The sequence below is a fragment of the Panulirus ornatus genome, chromosome 71 (assembly GCF_036320965.1).
Source record: "Panulirus ornatus isolate Po-2019 chromosome 71, ASM3632096v1, whole genome shotgun sequence".
Classification (NCBI taxonomy): domain Eukaryota; kingdom Metazoa; phylum Arthropoda; class Malacostraca; order Decapoda; family Palinuridae; genus Panulirus; species Panulirus ornatus.
In genome coordinates, this window is record NC_092294.1 from 10,848,553 (window position 1) to 10,861,218 (window position 12,666).

The 12,666-nt window shown below is 39.0% G+C and overlaps 1 protein-coding gene across 2 annotated transcripts in view; it reads right to left on the minus strand.

The window, feature by feature from the left end:
• LOC139747994 (acetylcholine receptor subunit alpha-like 1) overlaps positions 1-12,666 on the minus strand; it is a 420,788-nt gene that overhangs the window by 366,480 nt on the left and 41,642 nt on the right. The window contains exon 1 of one of the 2 annotated variants that reach the window (XM_071660531.1): positions 8,730-9,232. The exons of the other annotated variant lie outside the window; for it this stretch is intronic. The gene's annotated coding sequence lies outside the window, so the exon portion shown is untranslated. Of the gene's footprint in view, positions 1-8,729; positions 9,233-12,666 lie in introns of those variants that run through there. 2 annotated transcript variants of the gene reach the window in all.

The window sequence follows — 12,666 nt, forward strand, 5'->3', positions numbered from 1 at the left end:
CAATTTTTCGATTAGTGAATTCCAGGTACAACAGCGACCTCACGGTGCTGTACGTATACATTAAATATATTTTGTTGAATATTTACATGGGCGCGGTTCCTGTATCACCACGACCTGGGGCAGTGGTTATGCAATTGTGTGAAATGTTTCACAGGCTCAACCATTCCAAATATAAATATTCTCAGCCAATAAACACTATCTCTTCTCTTCACGGAAACAATTGCAACAATTCTGACAACCACTAAACTCTGACGCTTCTTGTACCCTTCCGTTTACCTAAGACAAACTATTTCTTCCCTGAAGCGTACGATAGCCTTCATAATGTCCCTCTCTTTTGCTCTGGACTTAGTTCAACAGTGTTTTAACACAACCATTTTACAAGGACTTGGAATATGACAAACGCTTCCAGTATATTTAACGAGACCTCCCCTTCAGTTTTAATTACCTGTTGTCTTTATCAAATTTCTTTACTATGAATAAACATGACTGCAGTGCTCGACTCAGGACCATTCCAATCGGGATGCACAAACGCTGACGGCTTTTTTTGTTTTATTTTATTCCACATAAAACACCAGTTCGTTGCTGATGACGTCAGCAAGTGAGGTAAGGTACCAGGATGTGTCCCGCTGGTAGCGCGAGGAACAGCTGGCTGGGCATGAGGACGACTATAGACATGCTCTGAACTATTAAGGATCTATAAATTATCTTTTCTGGAACAAGTTTCTCTGGAGAGGCGAAAACCTCCAGAAGCAAATAAACATCTGAAACATAATAATCAGTAACAGACGCAATCTACATACGCACCTTCCACCATCCCCTGATCTTCCTTCTTGAATTCAGAGTCTGACCCGTGATCGCACCATTGACTACCCCCTTAACGACCCTTATGCTTACCCTTCCACGAACCCCGTACCTTCAGCTTGACTACCCCCCCCCCCCCCCCCGTGTCTACCCCCTCTATCATCCTAGTATTTACCCCATGCGACACATGTGCCTACTACCATGACGACCACAGAATGTTCTCATGACGCCCCTGAATCTGCCATTATGAAGACCCTTAGAACTTTACCCATGACGACCCTTGCGTTTATCACAATGACACCTACAAGATACGTGGCCATGACGACCAGGAACGTCTTGCTCGGATGGAGTATCTCTCGCTACTGTGACTCTTTCCTACATCACAAGGATCGGACATTATCTAGCGTTAACACTCAAGACACTCCTGCTTTATGATGGGAGACATCACGACGTAAACCTCTGTACCACGTCAGAATATAAGCACAACAGAACCCATTTGCTTCATCCGCATCATTAGCTTGAACTCATTTCTTTATTCTCGAGTGGAATAACGATAAAATCTAATCCTATTTCCTCTCCCTCCATCTGACGGAGGAAAACATCTACACAAGATCGTAACAGAGTTGTATTCTACAACATGGTTCAGTTTACCATCGAGGGGTCAGGCTTATATCCCTATATAGAAATTTGAATATAGACGTAGCGTTTCTCTGAGAATTCATCAACTCTGTCATAGGAATAGCTTGCCTGCGCCAGAGTGGAACTTAATCCATGTAGTTCATTTCCATCATGAGAGGAGATTGCACACACCACCACACTGGAATACTGACACTTGCATCCTATAGGCCTCATCAGCTTCATCTGCGTGGGTCATGCTGAAGATGCCCAAACAAGCAGTACAGCATTAGTTATATTTCTTACCGATTCAAGAAAATTGTGGATAGTTTGGCAGAAAATTTTCCTCTAATTTTGCATATTGGGCGAAGAATCTAGAGAGATTTCAAACTTGTATTTGTTGAAAATTCTGTATTTCCAGTTCTTAATGACAGACTTATTTCATTATCATTGTGCTATTCAATAACTATCTGTATTTGATGGGTTTTTTCGAATTTTCTTTAAACTGAATCAAGTACACTTTACGAAGGCGTGACCGCATGACTTAATGCATCATCCTTGATACTTAGCTGACATGAAGCATCAAGAGTAGAGACGATCTCACCTACTACTGCAGTTTTCGTCTTACATACATGAAACAACAGGGGATTGCTCCGGGAAGGTCTGTGGTGCCTGTTTCTGGCGCTACCTCGCTAACGCGGGAAACGGTAAGCTGTAGCGTAAAGCATATTGTGAACAAACTACTTGCATGATAAACTGAAGTCGCATTAAATTCTAATGTAAGGTTTAACTTTTGTTTTAAATATTGAGCGTTATTGATCGAGATAAAAAGTTGGAGAAAAAACAAGTAAAGGAGTAATTTTCTCAAAATGCGGAACACAACAATTCCATGTTCAAATCAAATGACCGCCAAATACATCTAACACAAAGGTAACCACAGATATTCTATGTCTCAAAGATTTTTAACATAACAAGAATAAATGAAGATTCGATTGGCGTGGGATACAAAACCATAGGGGCAGCAGTGACTCTCTACAAATGACATGAAACCCAAGTGAACACTCGTATAAACAGCATGACTATCAGCAACACACTACAGTCACTGGAACAGATTTCACCTGGTTCTACCCAGTTGTGGCTTCCTCCCACATTTATCAAGTGTGTGCTGTGCACGTTGCCTCAATATCAGCTCCTCGTCTCTCTCACAATATTGTCCCATATACTGGTTCGTATCACCATCCTCTCCTGTTTAGCGCAACGGGTCGAAATTCCCTTCACCGTCAGACTAGCAAGAAGCGACCCTTGCATTGTGTCTAGGGAGGTTGTCTTACATAAAGATGATCTAGCCTGGTACATGGAGAGTATAGCACACACACACATTTTTCAGGAGTGTCGTCTTCCATGGTAGCCGCAGGATAAGGTTAACTTCATCGGGAAATATCTCTGGCCTAAATGTCCAGTCCTTCATTAACACAGTGCTGCGCTAATCCAGGTCTACCTTGACGATGTCTCATTTAATTTCTCTTTGATGGCAAGAGTCCTCTGATGTATTCCTCTTTCATGTAACTTTTCTCCGTAATTTAAAGCCGAAACGTTCAAATAAAGTTCTCCTTGATAACGACAGGATTACTGTACGTTTTATCTGTGATAACACTACACTAATTATATTCTTTGCAACAGTAATTGTTTTTCGATGCTTTCCTTTCCCATGTTATCTTGTATGTTTCCTTGAACCTCAAATACACTTGTATGAGAAGTTCCAACTTCCCTTCCAATTCCAGCAGGAGAAAACCCAATTTTCTTTCAAACAGACGAGAATAAAATGAACTGACCATTTCTCTCGGCACTGTGTTCCGTATGAATTCTAACATCAAGGGAGCCTTGCATTACTTTATCTCAGACGTAATCTATTTTGGCTTAAGTTCTTTATGATGCGACTCAGGAAATGTATTGTTTTTCAAGAATTTTGATTCTTGTTGAATAGCAGAGAATCTAATGTGCACTCCTAAGTACGTTATGATCAGTGTGCTCAAGAGGATACAGAAAGCAAATAAAAAAGGACCGAACTACAATAATTGGATTACATAACTTCCAACGTGTTGTTTACAGGCGCTTGGCATCAATAAATAAATTGCATTACAAAGTAATCCTTAACCAAAATATTTACAATACGCAAACCTAAGGTATTACTGGTGCGTCTGTAATGTTACATTGTTATGTATGTGTACACACATCTTATAATGTTCGGTACGAGTTATCTCAAGAGTTCACTAATTTTCGATCAGTCGAGCACAGTTATGTAACGTGAGAGTAACTGCTCACAAAGCTTCCACAGTGTTTATTTAGTGTCAGTCGGAGGAGCGGGTTCCCATACACGTTGATAACCCACCCCGAGGAATGGGAGGTACAACAACATAATTACCACAAGATTCGTGTTCGTCGCTTCCTCTTGTGTGTCATGACGGTATATGAACTGGCTCTCAGTCTCGATTTGTCTTTCAGTCTATTTCGATACTTTTATTTCTTTATTGTTTTAACGCTACTCACAGGTAGGCTCAAGTTATAGGCAAAGCCTCCGAGTTACAGGTTCTGCTAATCTATCTATTCCATAATGCATTCCGAGCGAAATACTTGACGTGATACAGAAAAAACGAATAAATTTGGCATATCTGTGAGGATTTTTAAGCACAAGTACATTACAATCATGAAGAAAGAAATTTGATTCTGCTGAAGAAAGAATTTCCGACTATCAGATTTTCTTTCCTAAAGACTAATAAATTTCAGGGCATTGGAAACTGTTGGCAGTTCAATTTGGAGGCTGTATATTCATCTGCTAACCTTGACTCTCGCCTCTAGATAAGAAACATCATCAGTGTTGCACAAGCACCGCCTGCAGCCACACTGGGTTCAGGGGACCACACACATGTGTACAATCAGGTCCCACAACACACATCAACACGACCCATTTGGGAGGTGCCAATGTTTTTATTGGGTTTTCATCACTGTTTTGAAAACGTGCCTCGGTATTGCTGTCAGTACGTGGTTATCTTTCGTTTCTTTGTTTCAGCAATGTGCTCAATCTACGAAACAGTCACCGAGTGTCATGTGTCTGAAAGTGTGTGTCTGTGAGCCTCAGGTGTCTGTAAATGTCTTCCGTCTGTAATTGCCATATGTCTGCAAGTGTGTGTCTGTAGGTGTCCAGGAGTGTGCACATTTCTGTACGACTGTATTGCTCACAGTGTGTGTATCCACTTTTATGTCCCCATTTACTAATATTACGATCGTTATCATTAATGTCTATATCTTATAATAATGAAGACTATCGTAAAAAGTGACTCCATATGAAATCCACAGTATTACCATCATTTGAAAACTAGGCGCAATCACACCTACAGCTGACTGCATAGATAGGATTGATTTTTTGTTTAACAGGAAAACTGGTAAAATAACATTCCTAAACTGATAGTATCATACTGAGCTTCACTAAACATGCCGACATGATGAATCCAAATCATATAACAAAACGCGTTGGTTCATTACACAAGATTTAAACCGATAATCATAAATGATAACGAAAAGTTACTCATCTGCGATGCTTATTAAACTTATTAAGTAACCACGTCCAAATTTCCTTTACTTGACATATCTGTTTTTATATCTTCATGCAAATATTGATAAAGCACCAATCATACTGTCTAATGATACATGCACAAACGTACTGTGCATAACGATTATAGATACTGAGGATTCACTATCATAAATTTTATAAGATATGAAATTGTAAAAGAAACTAACATAATGGGTACCTACTCTTTATCAGGCATGATTGCTTACAGCCTGTCTTATTTGCCACCAATATAGACTACGTACTGTAGTATGGTTAGGTTATCAATATCTAATATATTTGAGCATAATACGTTGTTATTCCTAATTAATCTTACATTACAGGCAGTTAGGGCAGCGATTATATTTGGTTTGAGACGCGATCGATTTGTAAATTTTTAGCGAGTGATGGTGTAGTCGTTTGTCTTCATTACACAAGAATATAACTGGAATGTTTGAAACGATTTGTCAATCCTAGCCTCCCGAAATATATTACAAGTATCTTACGACAATACAGATATCATCAAAATGAAGCAAGTACTCAGCGAAGTTGCCATCTAGTTTATGAAAGACCCAGTTCCTACCTCGTTGACGGTCACAGCTTTCACTATATAACAAGTACGGATTACGTGGAGGGTACTGAAAATCTATGAAAAAACGAGGAAATGACAAAAATAATAATCTGTGTACTGAAAGTTACAAAGCAATACATACAGACACCAGGAGCGATACACACGGGTACACTTTTGCACACCTGTAAATACTTTCACACTTGGCATCTAAAGCCACTGTAATTGTTAACACTCAAGTTATCTAACGAGGTAAAAAAAACAAGCAGAAAAGCAACAAAATGAAGTTACATCACAATATGAGGAACCTTGCGAGACATCTCAATAGAAAACTGTGGAAAATATATAGAGACAAACAGCATTTTACAAGTGGGTTGTTTTGATGAGTGTTGTTAAGGCGGAGTGTATCATTCCAGCCGTCCCTTGAATGACCTAGTACATCATCTGGACCACATCGTATAGCCAGCCAAGCCGAAACAGTGTTCATAAGACTGGTTTTAAAGATCGGTTAGTCACACCCCCAACAGCAAAAACAGGAACAAGTGGTTATCAAATGATCGCTTGTCAACTCTATACATTGACTACCATATATTACTTAGAACTATAAAGGACCATTGTTTCAATATATATCCATTGACGAATACACATATACGGTAACTATATGTAGTTGTAACGTTCAGTGACCCATTACAAAATCTTCCTTTCATTCACAGACTTACTGCATGCTTCAGTAACGAGAGACCTACCGTATGTCTATGAATGCCTGAGTGAATACTGAAGGCGACTTATAAATAGTGTGTATATATATATATATATATATATATATATATATATATATATATATATACCTTTCCTCTGGCTGGTTGGTAAATGGGCACCAACTTCGGCTGGGTTAAAGCACCACAGCTGAAACAGGAATAGCCAGCCATCCGACGGGTTATAACTGTGGTCGAGTTAATCCCGGGTTGTCTGGGTACATGGCCCTCGCCAACAGTTCCACAAATAAGTCACTACGTCGTATTATGTACATCACTAGTACTCGTGGTCCGTCACGACTCGCACGATGTGTAATGAAAACATTCGATATTTTCTCTTGTGCCTCCGTCTGATCGTCTGACTTCGACTCCCATCTGTCCGCGATGCTCCCACTCCAGGTCTTATCTTTGCAAATCCGGCTTAGCCAGCTGTCTTCTCGTCCCTCCACTGCAGAGGGATAATCCGGCATGTCAATTACCCTAAAACCTGGAACCTGACGACCACTGAATAGTAAAATACGGATTGTGATTCAGAATCAATGTTGAGGAACGCGTGTGACCGTGATACACAGGGTTCCATTATTACCGTACTAATAGTTGATAGAAATATAAAGACGAGTGTGATTATATAATTTCTTGCGTCAATTTGTGGACTGACGTACCCCACATATGAAAGGTTTTTGCAGTAGAGATTCCTACAATTTTGCTCAAGTTCGAAGAAAGGATCTATTTCACTAGAAAATCTAACCATCTAGCGGGAGTCATTACAGTTCAGAAAAAAAATTCAGTTTCATATCTTGGAACATCCAGCAGAGGACGGGTGGGTACATACCTCCCGGCAGAAGACAGGTGAGCAGGTACCCCGATGATTGTAACAATGCACCTTTTACACGACGTTTCGATTAAACCGCAACCAAGACGAAAACAAAATGATTACATCGTAGAGCGGTGGAGGAAGAGGAAAGCAGGGGAGGACTTAAGAAATTTGTTGGCTTAAAACTAACCAGGTACTCGTCCCCGGAACCCTAGACCAAGCCAGGCCGCATCTCTGATCAGTGAAAAAAACAAGACATTGCGTAATTTGCCATAATGTGGGTATTTTCTGACGTTGGTAAAAATCTCAAAACTATGATTTCTACTTTCGTATATCAATGATTGCCGTGACCACAAAAATTCCAAACAAATCTCACCATTAGCGATTACTGGTGAAGAATTGTGCAGATTGTAAAAGCAGTCTGGACACAACATAGCCATCTTCCCCCGAAACTTATAGTAAAAAAAATTTTTTTTGGCTTCATTAGAGGCCTTAAGCATGTTCCAGTAAAAACTTTATTTCAATTCATTGTTCGCGTTAAATCTGTAAACAACAAAAATTACGGAAACATTCAAATAAGAGAATGTATGATGAAAATATTGTAAAAAAAAAAGTTTCAAGAGCAAACTAGAGACTAATTTATGCGGCTAAAACAGTCAAACTAATTAAACTATCCCACTTTCTGCCTCCTGACTAGCTCACTTCCTACATCTAACTCCTAAACTCCATTTTTCTTTGAGTCTTGGTAACATATCCTCTGTTGGTCAAGTCGATCAATTCTAAGTAACACAAGGAAAATTGATATTTACTCAAACTCCTTAAGTGGCTTGCCTCGTTATTAAAGGCAAAAATCTTTTGCAAACATATTTGGCGATGATTCTAACTGCTTCTAAACGAGACGCAGTTTGTCAACACCAAACAAAATACAGTGCCTCCAATAATACTAAAGAAAAATATTTCTTGTATAATACTGTAATTACTCTCAAAAACAAAGCAAACTACTCATCAACCAGTCACAACACAGAATTTTCAGCCTTATATACAGTACGTCGATTTGTTTCCTACGTCGCTTATGTATGGAACTTTGGTTTTTAACGTCTTTCCAGACACCTGAAATCTATCCATTTCTAAAAGGAAGGTTTACACTTCCTGCCCATAGACAATCTCGTCTCCATCTTCAGCTGCCTCATATGTCTCACTCCAACCCAAGCCTCCACCAGGAAATTTGTCAGCAAGTAGAACTTTCGACATAAAAAAAAGGGGAAAAATCATTTTTGATTTTGATTATGGAAGTCGAAATGGGGAAAAATATGAAGTTAATGTGAAGTCAATACAGAGGATTAAAGAAATAAAACATTCTAAGCCATAGTCAACCTACCCAAAAGGATCATACAGCCTAACATAACCAATACTAACCAACGTTTTTAAAAATGTATGGGGTCTCCCTCCACCTAGCAGTGTTTATCTTAAAAATTGGTCTATTGTGTTACTCTTACATTACCATGTGGAAGTTAATGCTGCAACAGCCAGCATGAACAGCTGAAATTATTCCAATCATGAGGGAAAGCTCACCTGGTATTACGCTGAAAATGACTTTCCAAGCGCAGTCGGTTTCTTGAAAAGAATTACCATTTTTCTGATCCAAAAAATTGAAGTCGAATGCCTTCTGTTAGTCGATAATGATCTTAGTGTCGATTAATAGTCGATAATCTTCGTGTCGAGTAAAACAGTTTCATAAATCACATGCACCAAGGTCTACATAAAGTTCTTTGGCAACAATCAATAGTTATTTGAAACTGTTTAATGCCACATAAAGCCCACTAAGTCTATTTCTCCAAGAGTGTACATCCGTATCTTAAACTATGCTTCGTCAATCTTAACATGTCCAAGAGTAATTATGTCTATATTTTCCATCACAATAGTAAATGCTCACACCAACACAGAACAGAAGAAACTGCTCGCGAGGTTCCCCAGCAACACGGATCAGGAAACCGGCTGGAGTAGACCACACCCCCACGCGTGCCACATATACAAGAACATTCCTCCAAAAACAACCTGGATAAATCGAAATGTTCCTTCACGTTCTGAGGGAGGGAAAAGGTACTTCCCCTCGCTTATGCTGACAGGAGAAGTTTTATTACACCAAAATTCCCACCGATATACCCAAATGTTTAATGTAGGAGCACAATGACAAACCCCCGTCCACGAAACTGATACTTGGATAGTTCGTCAGTAGACACCCACTCTAATGCGTATAAATAAACAAAAACAAAATATCTAAAATACCACAATATAACTTTCACAAATATGTAAGACAAGTAACGTTCAGTTAATATGAAACTACACAAACTGAAAGGTAGTTATAACTCAAGATATGATCCTGTCATGTCCTCGGGGACAAGGAAGTATCAGATGCAAGCCATACAAACAATCATGTCCTGCTTAACGCCCAGCCAAACTAGCCAATTATTTTGAAAAATCTATAAACAGCAAATTAGAAACCTGAGTTAATATGACGACATGAAGGGAGATACTTCCGAACATCAATATTCTCCAGCTCGTCGTAGACCAAAAGCCAATGGCAATTGAATAATGGGATGACATTATAAACAGCTATTGGATGAAATAATGCAAGTCACGGGAGACATCAAGTGTGGTGATACGAACGGGAGGAGCTTTAACATTGTTTCCATTGTCCAAGTTATTACTTAATAGACGTAACGAGTTGTTACCATACGAAGAGTACAAAGAACCTATGATAAGTCAACGATACTAATGTCACCTCATGAAGGAAGATAAGACGAAGATTCTACCGTACACACACACACACACACACACACACACACACACACACCAAACGACTCTGAATAATAAGGGAAAGACCATTATATGAATAACCTCATAACCTGTACACGAAATATTGTCGCGTAACAAAACGGAATACCGGAAATGATGAGAAGCAAATAGTTAAAGAGAACAAGAACACATGACCACTTCCTGTCATGAGATGGCGAAGGTTCATGAGAACATAAGAACTTATGAAGGAAACTGTACTTAACCTGTTGTCCCATGCCAGGGTATTCCTCGTCACACTCACCCATCATCACTTGTGTAACCATCCAGTCTCTATTTCAAGTTTTCTGAAGATATATATTCGCTGTCCAAACCATTATTTTCATTTCGACAATATCGAAATTCAGAGTTTGTAATCCACTGTGCCAGTTCTCTCTTGACTGGATGATCTGTTTTGTTAATATCCCACTTATTTAGCCCTCTTATCTTGCCCATTTCCATTATATCACCTTACTCCGCGCATTCATATAAAGGCAATTCAAGTTTTCTCAATTTTTCATACGTTTTTGTCTTGACTTCATGGCAGTGCTTATCACTCAGGATCGTTCTCACAAGCTAATCTATAACCACTTAAATCATAACGTTAATACACTGGAACCTAGACCCCCTTTCTTCTCTCAATACCAAGAAGTCTACAAGTCAGTACTAAATTCCATTTACCATTTCCTTGCCCATATTCGTTCATAATCCACTCGGATCTCCCTTGAGTATTATATAACTTTCAACTGAATGTATCAACTTCCTCCTATTATTGTATCCTCAAAAATGTGTTAACATTGTGGCATCTTTGTGTTACTCATCGATATATAGTATAATAACGGGAATACACATGTACCATGACAGCCAGTAGTCAAGTCCTCAATGTGAATTGTATCCCAGTTTATGATAACACTGTTTCCTGTCGGGCAGCCATCTTCTAACCCACTTTAGAACTTCCACACTAATTCTATTTGTCTCTATTTCCTTTATTAATGCCTCATGAGGAACTCTGCTGTATGCCTGAAGAGAAGGTAATCATTGCTATACTTTTCATCATTGTTCTCCGCTTCAAGATCAATAGTGAAAAATTACTGCAAGTTGAGACTATATATATATGTATATATATATATATATATATATATATATATATATATATATATATATATATATATATATATATACTTGAGGGTATGCCCACGAGTTCATGTTACACGAGCGTGGTATGGGCGATAATTAAAGGATTATGTAACGTAGAAGAGAACAAATACAGAGTTTGTCATGCCACAATAACATTTTTACCATAGAACTGTTCAACTTTGTTGTTGTAGACAGTGTTCGCCATGCCACATGTGGTTTTTTGATAGTTTAACTGGGTTTTAACTGGTAGTTATACTCTTGGCGGGAAAATATCCTACGTCACCTCAGAGCTGATATCTTATTGGCCAATGGCCCACTGCTGTTGCGCGGTTCTTCCACCCAGAGTTGACATAGGAGCAACGAGCGCAATGAGCAAGCCTTTTCTTTTCAGGACAGCGTTGTGACTGGCCACGTCCGTTCCTGCTGGGTTGTCCAGATGATGGGAGACGTTGGTCGAAGTGCCGTAGATGTTACTACGGATTAACGTATGGTTTTAGACGCGTTCGCAGAGATTGTGGTGGAGCAGCCTAGCCAGCACTCGAGTACGTGGTCAATGTGTTGTGTGGTAGCAGAGATCACAGCGGATTTCTGCAGTATAGAGAGACGACGCCAGTGTCTTCCGTTCCAACGTTCTTCCAATGTTTGTTCAATTGTCATTGTCATGGACATTCGGAGTATAAATCCACTTTGATTACAGAAATGTATTTTGATTTAATATAATTCATAGATGTAATTGGATGTCTTATTACCTGTTTACTGGAAAGTGTTTTCCACGGTGGGTACTCAGGTAAGTGGTAAGATTGGTGAATATCTTGCTGAACATGGACAAGTGTGGGTTTTCATCGGTAACTGTGACAAACATGGTTTATTAACGCGCGAAAAGCAATCGCTTTGGCATAATTCAAACCTCTAGTATGAATTGGTAATTTCAAGTTATTGTTGCAACTTAAAACCTTGAACAGCTAGTCTACAGTATCAAATATTTTACTTTCCACAACTTGTTTTGATATCGCATAACGATAGTTTTGCTAGTTAACGACCGTGGCTACAAACTGCTGGTTTTATCTTGCCAAGAAACAATATTGCTGTCGTTCAGTAATGGTTTCAATATTTTGCAGATATTTGTTCCAACCTAACCATCCAAATACACATTGCGTTTTTATAACGTTACGTATATAAATAGTGTTTATCTTGAATCGTACTCCAAACTAGTCGAAATTTCGGACAAACTTTTTATGGATTGTTACTGTGTACTTGTCACATCTTGCATGGAAAAGTTTACTTGTACAACAGATGTAAATTCACTTCTTTAATTTTTGATAAAATGCTCGCTTTGTACATAGCTTGGAGTCGATGCCTAAAATAAATTTGTAGCTTGTAGCTCTACAAAGCGGTAATCTTGTTGGTTACACCGTAGTCCCGGCCCAAGTACATGAAATAGTTGTACATTTGTTTTCATACAAGTTAGTGCAGAAGTCTACTGACCCACCTGCAACAGGACATTACCGGCTTATCATTTCTTACCAAAGACAGAACGCGA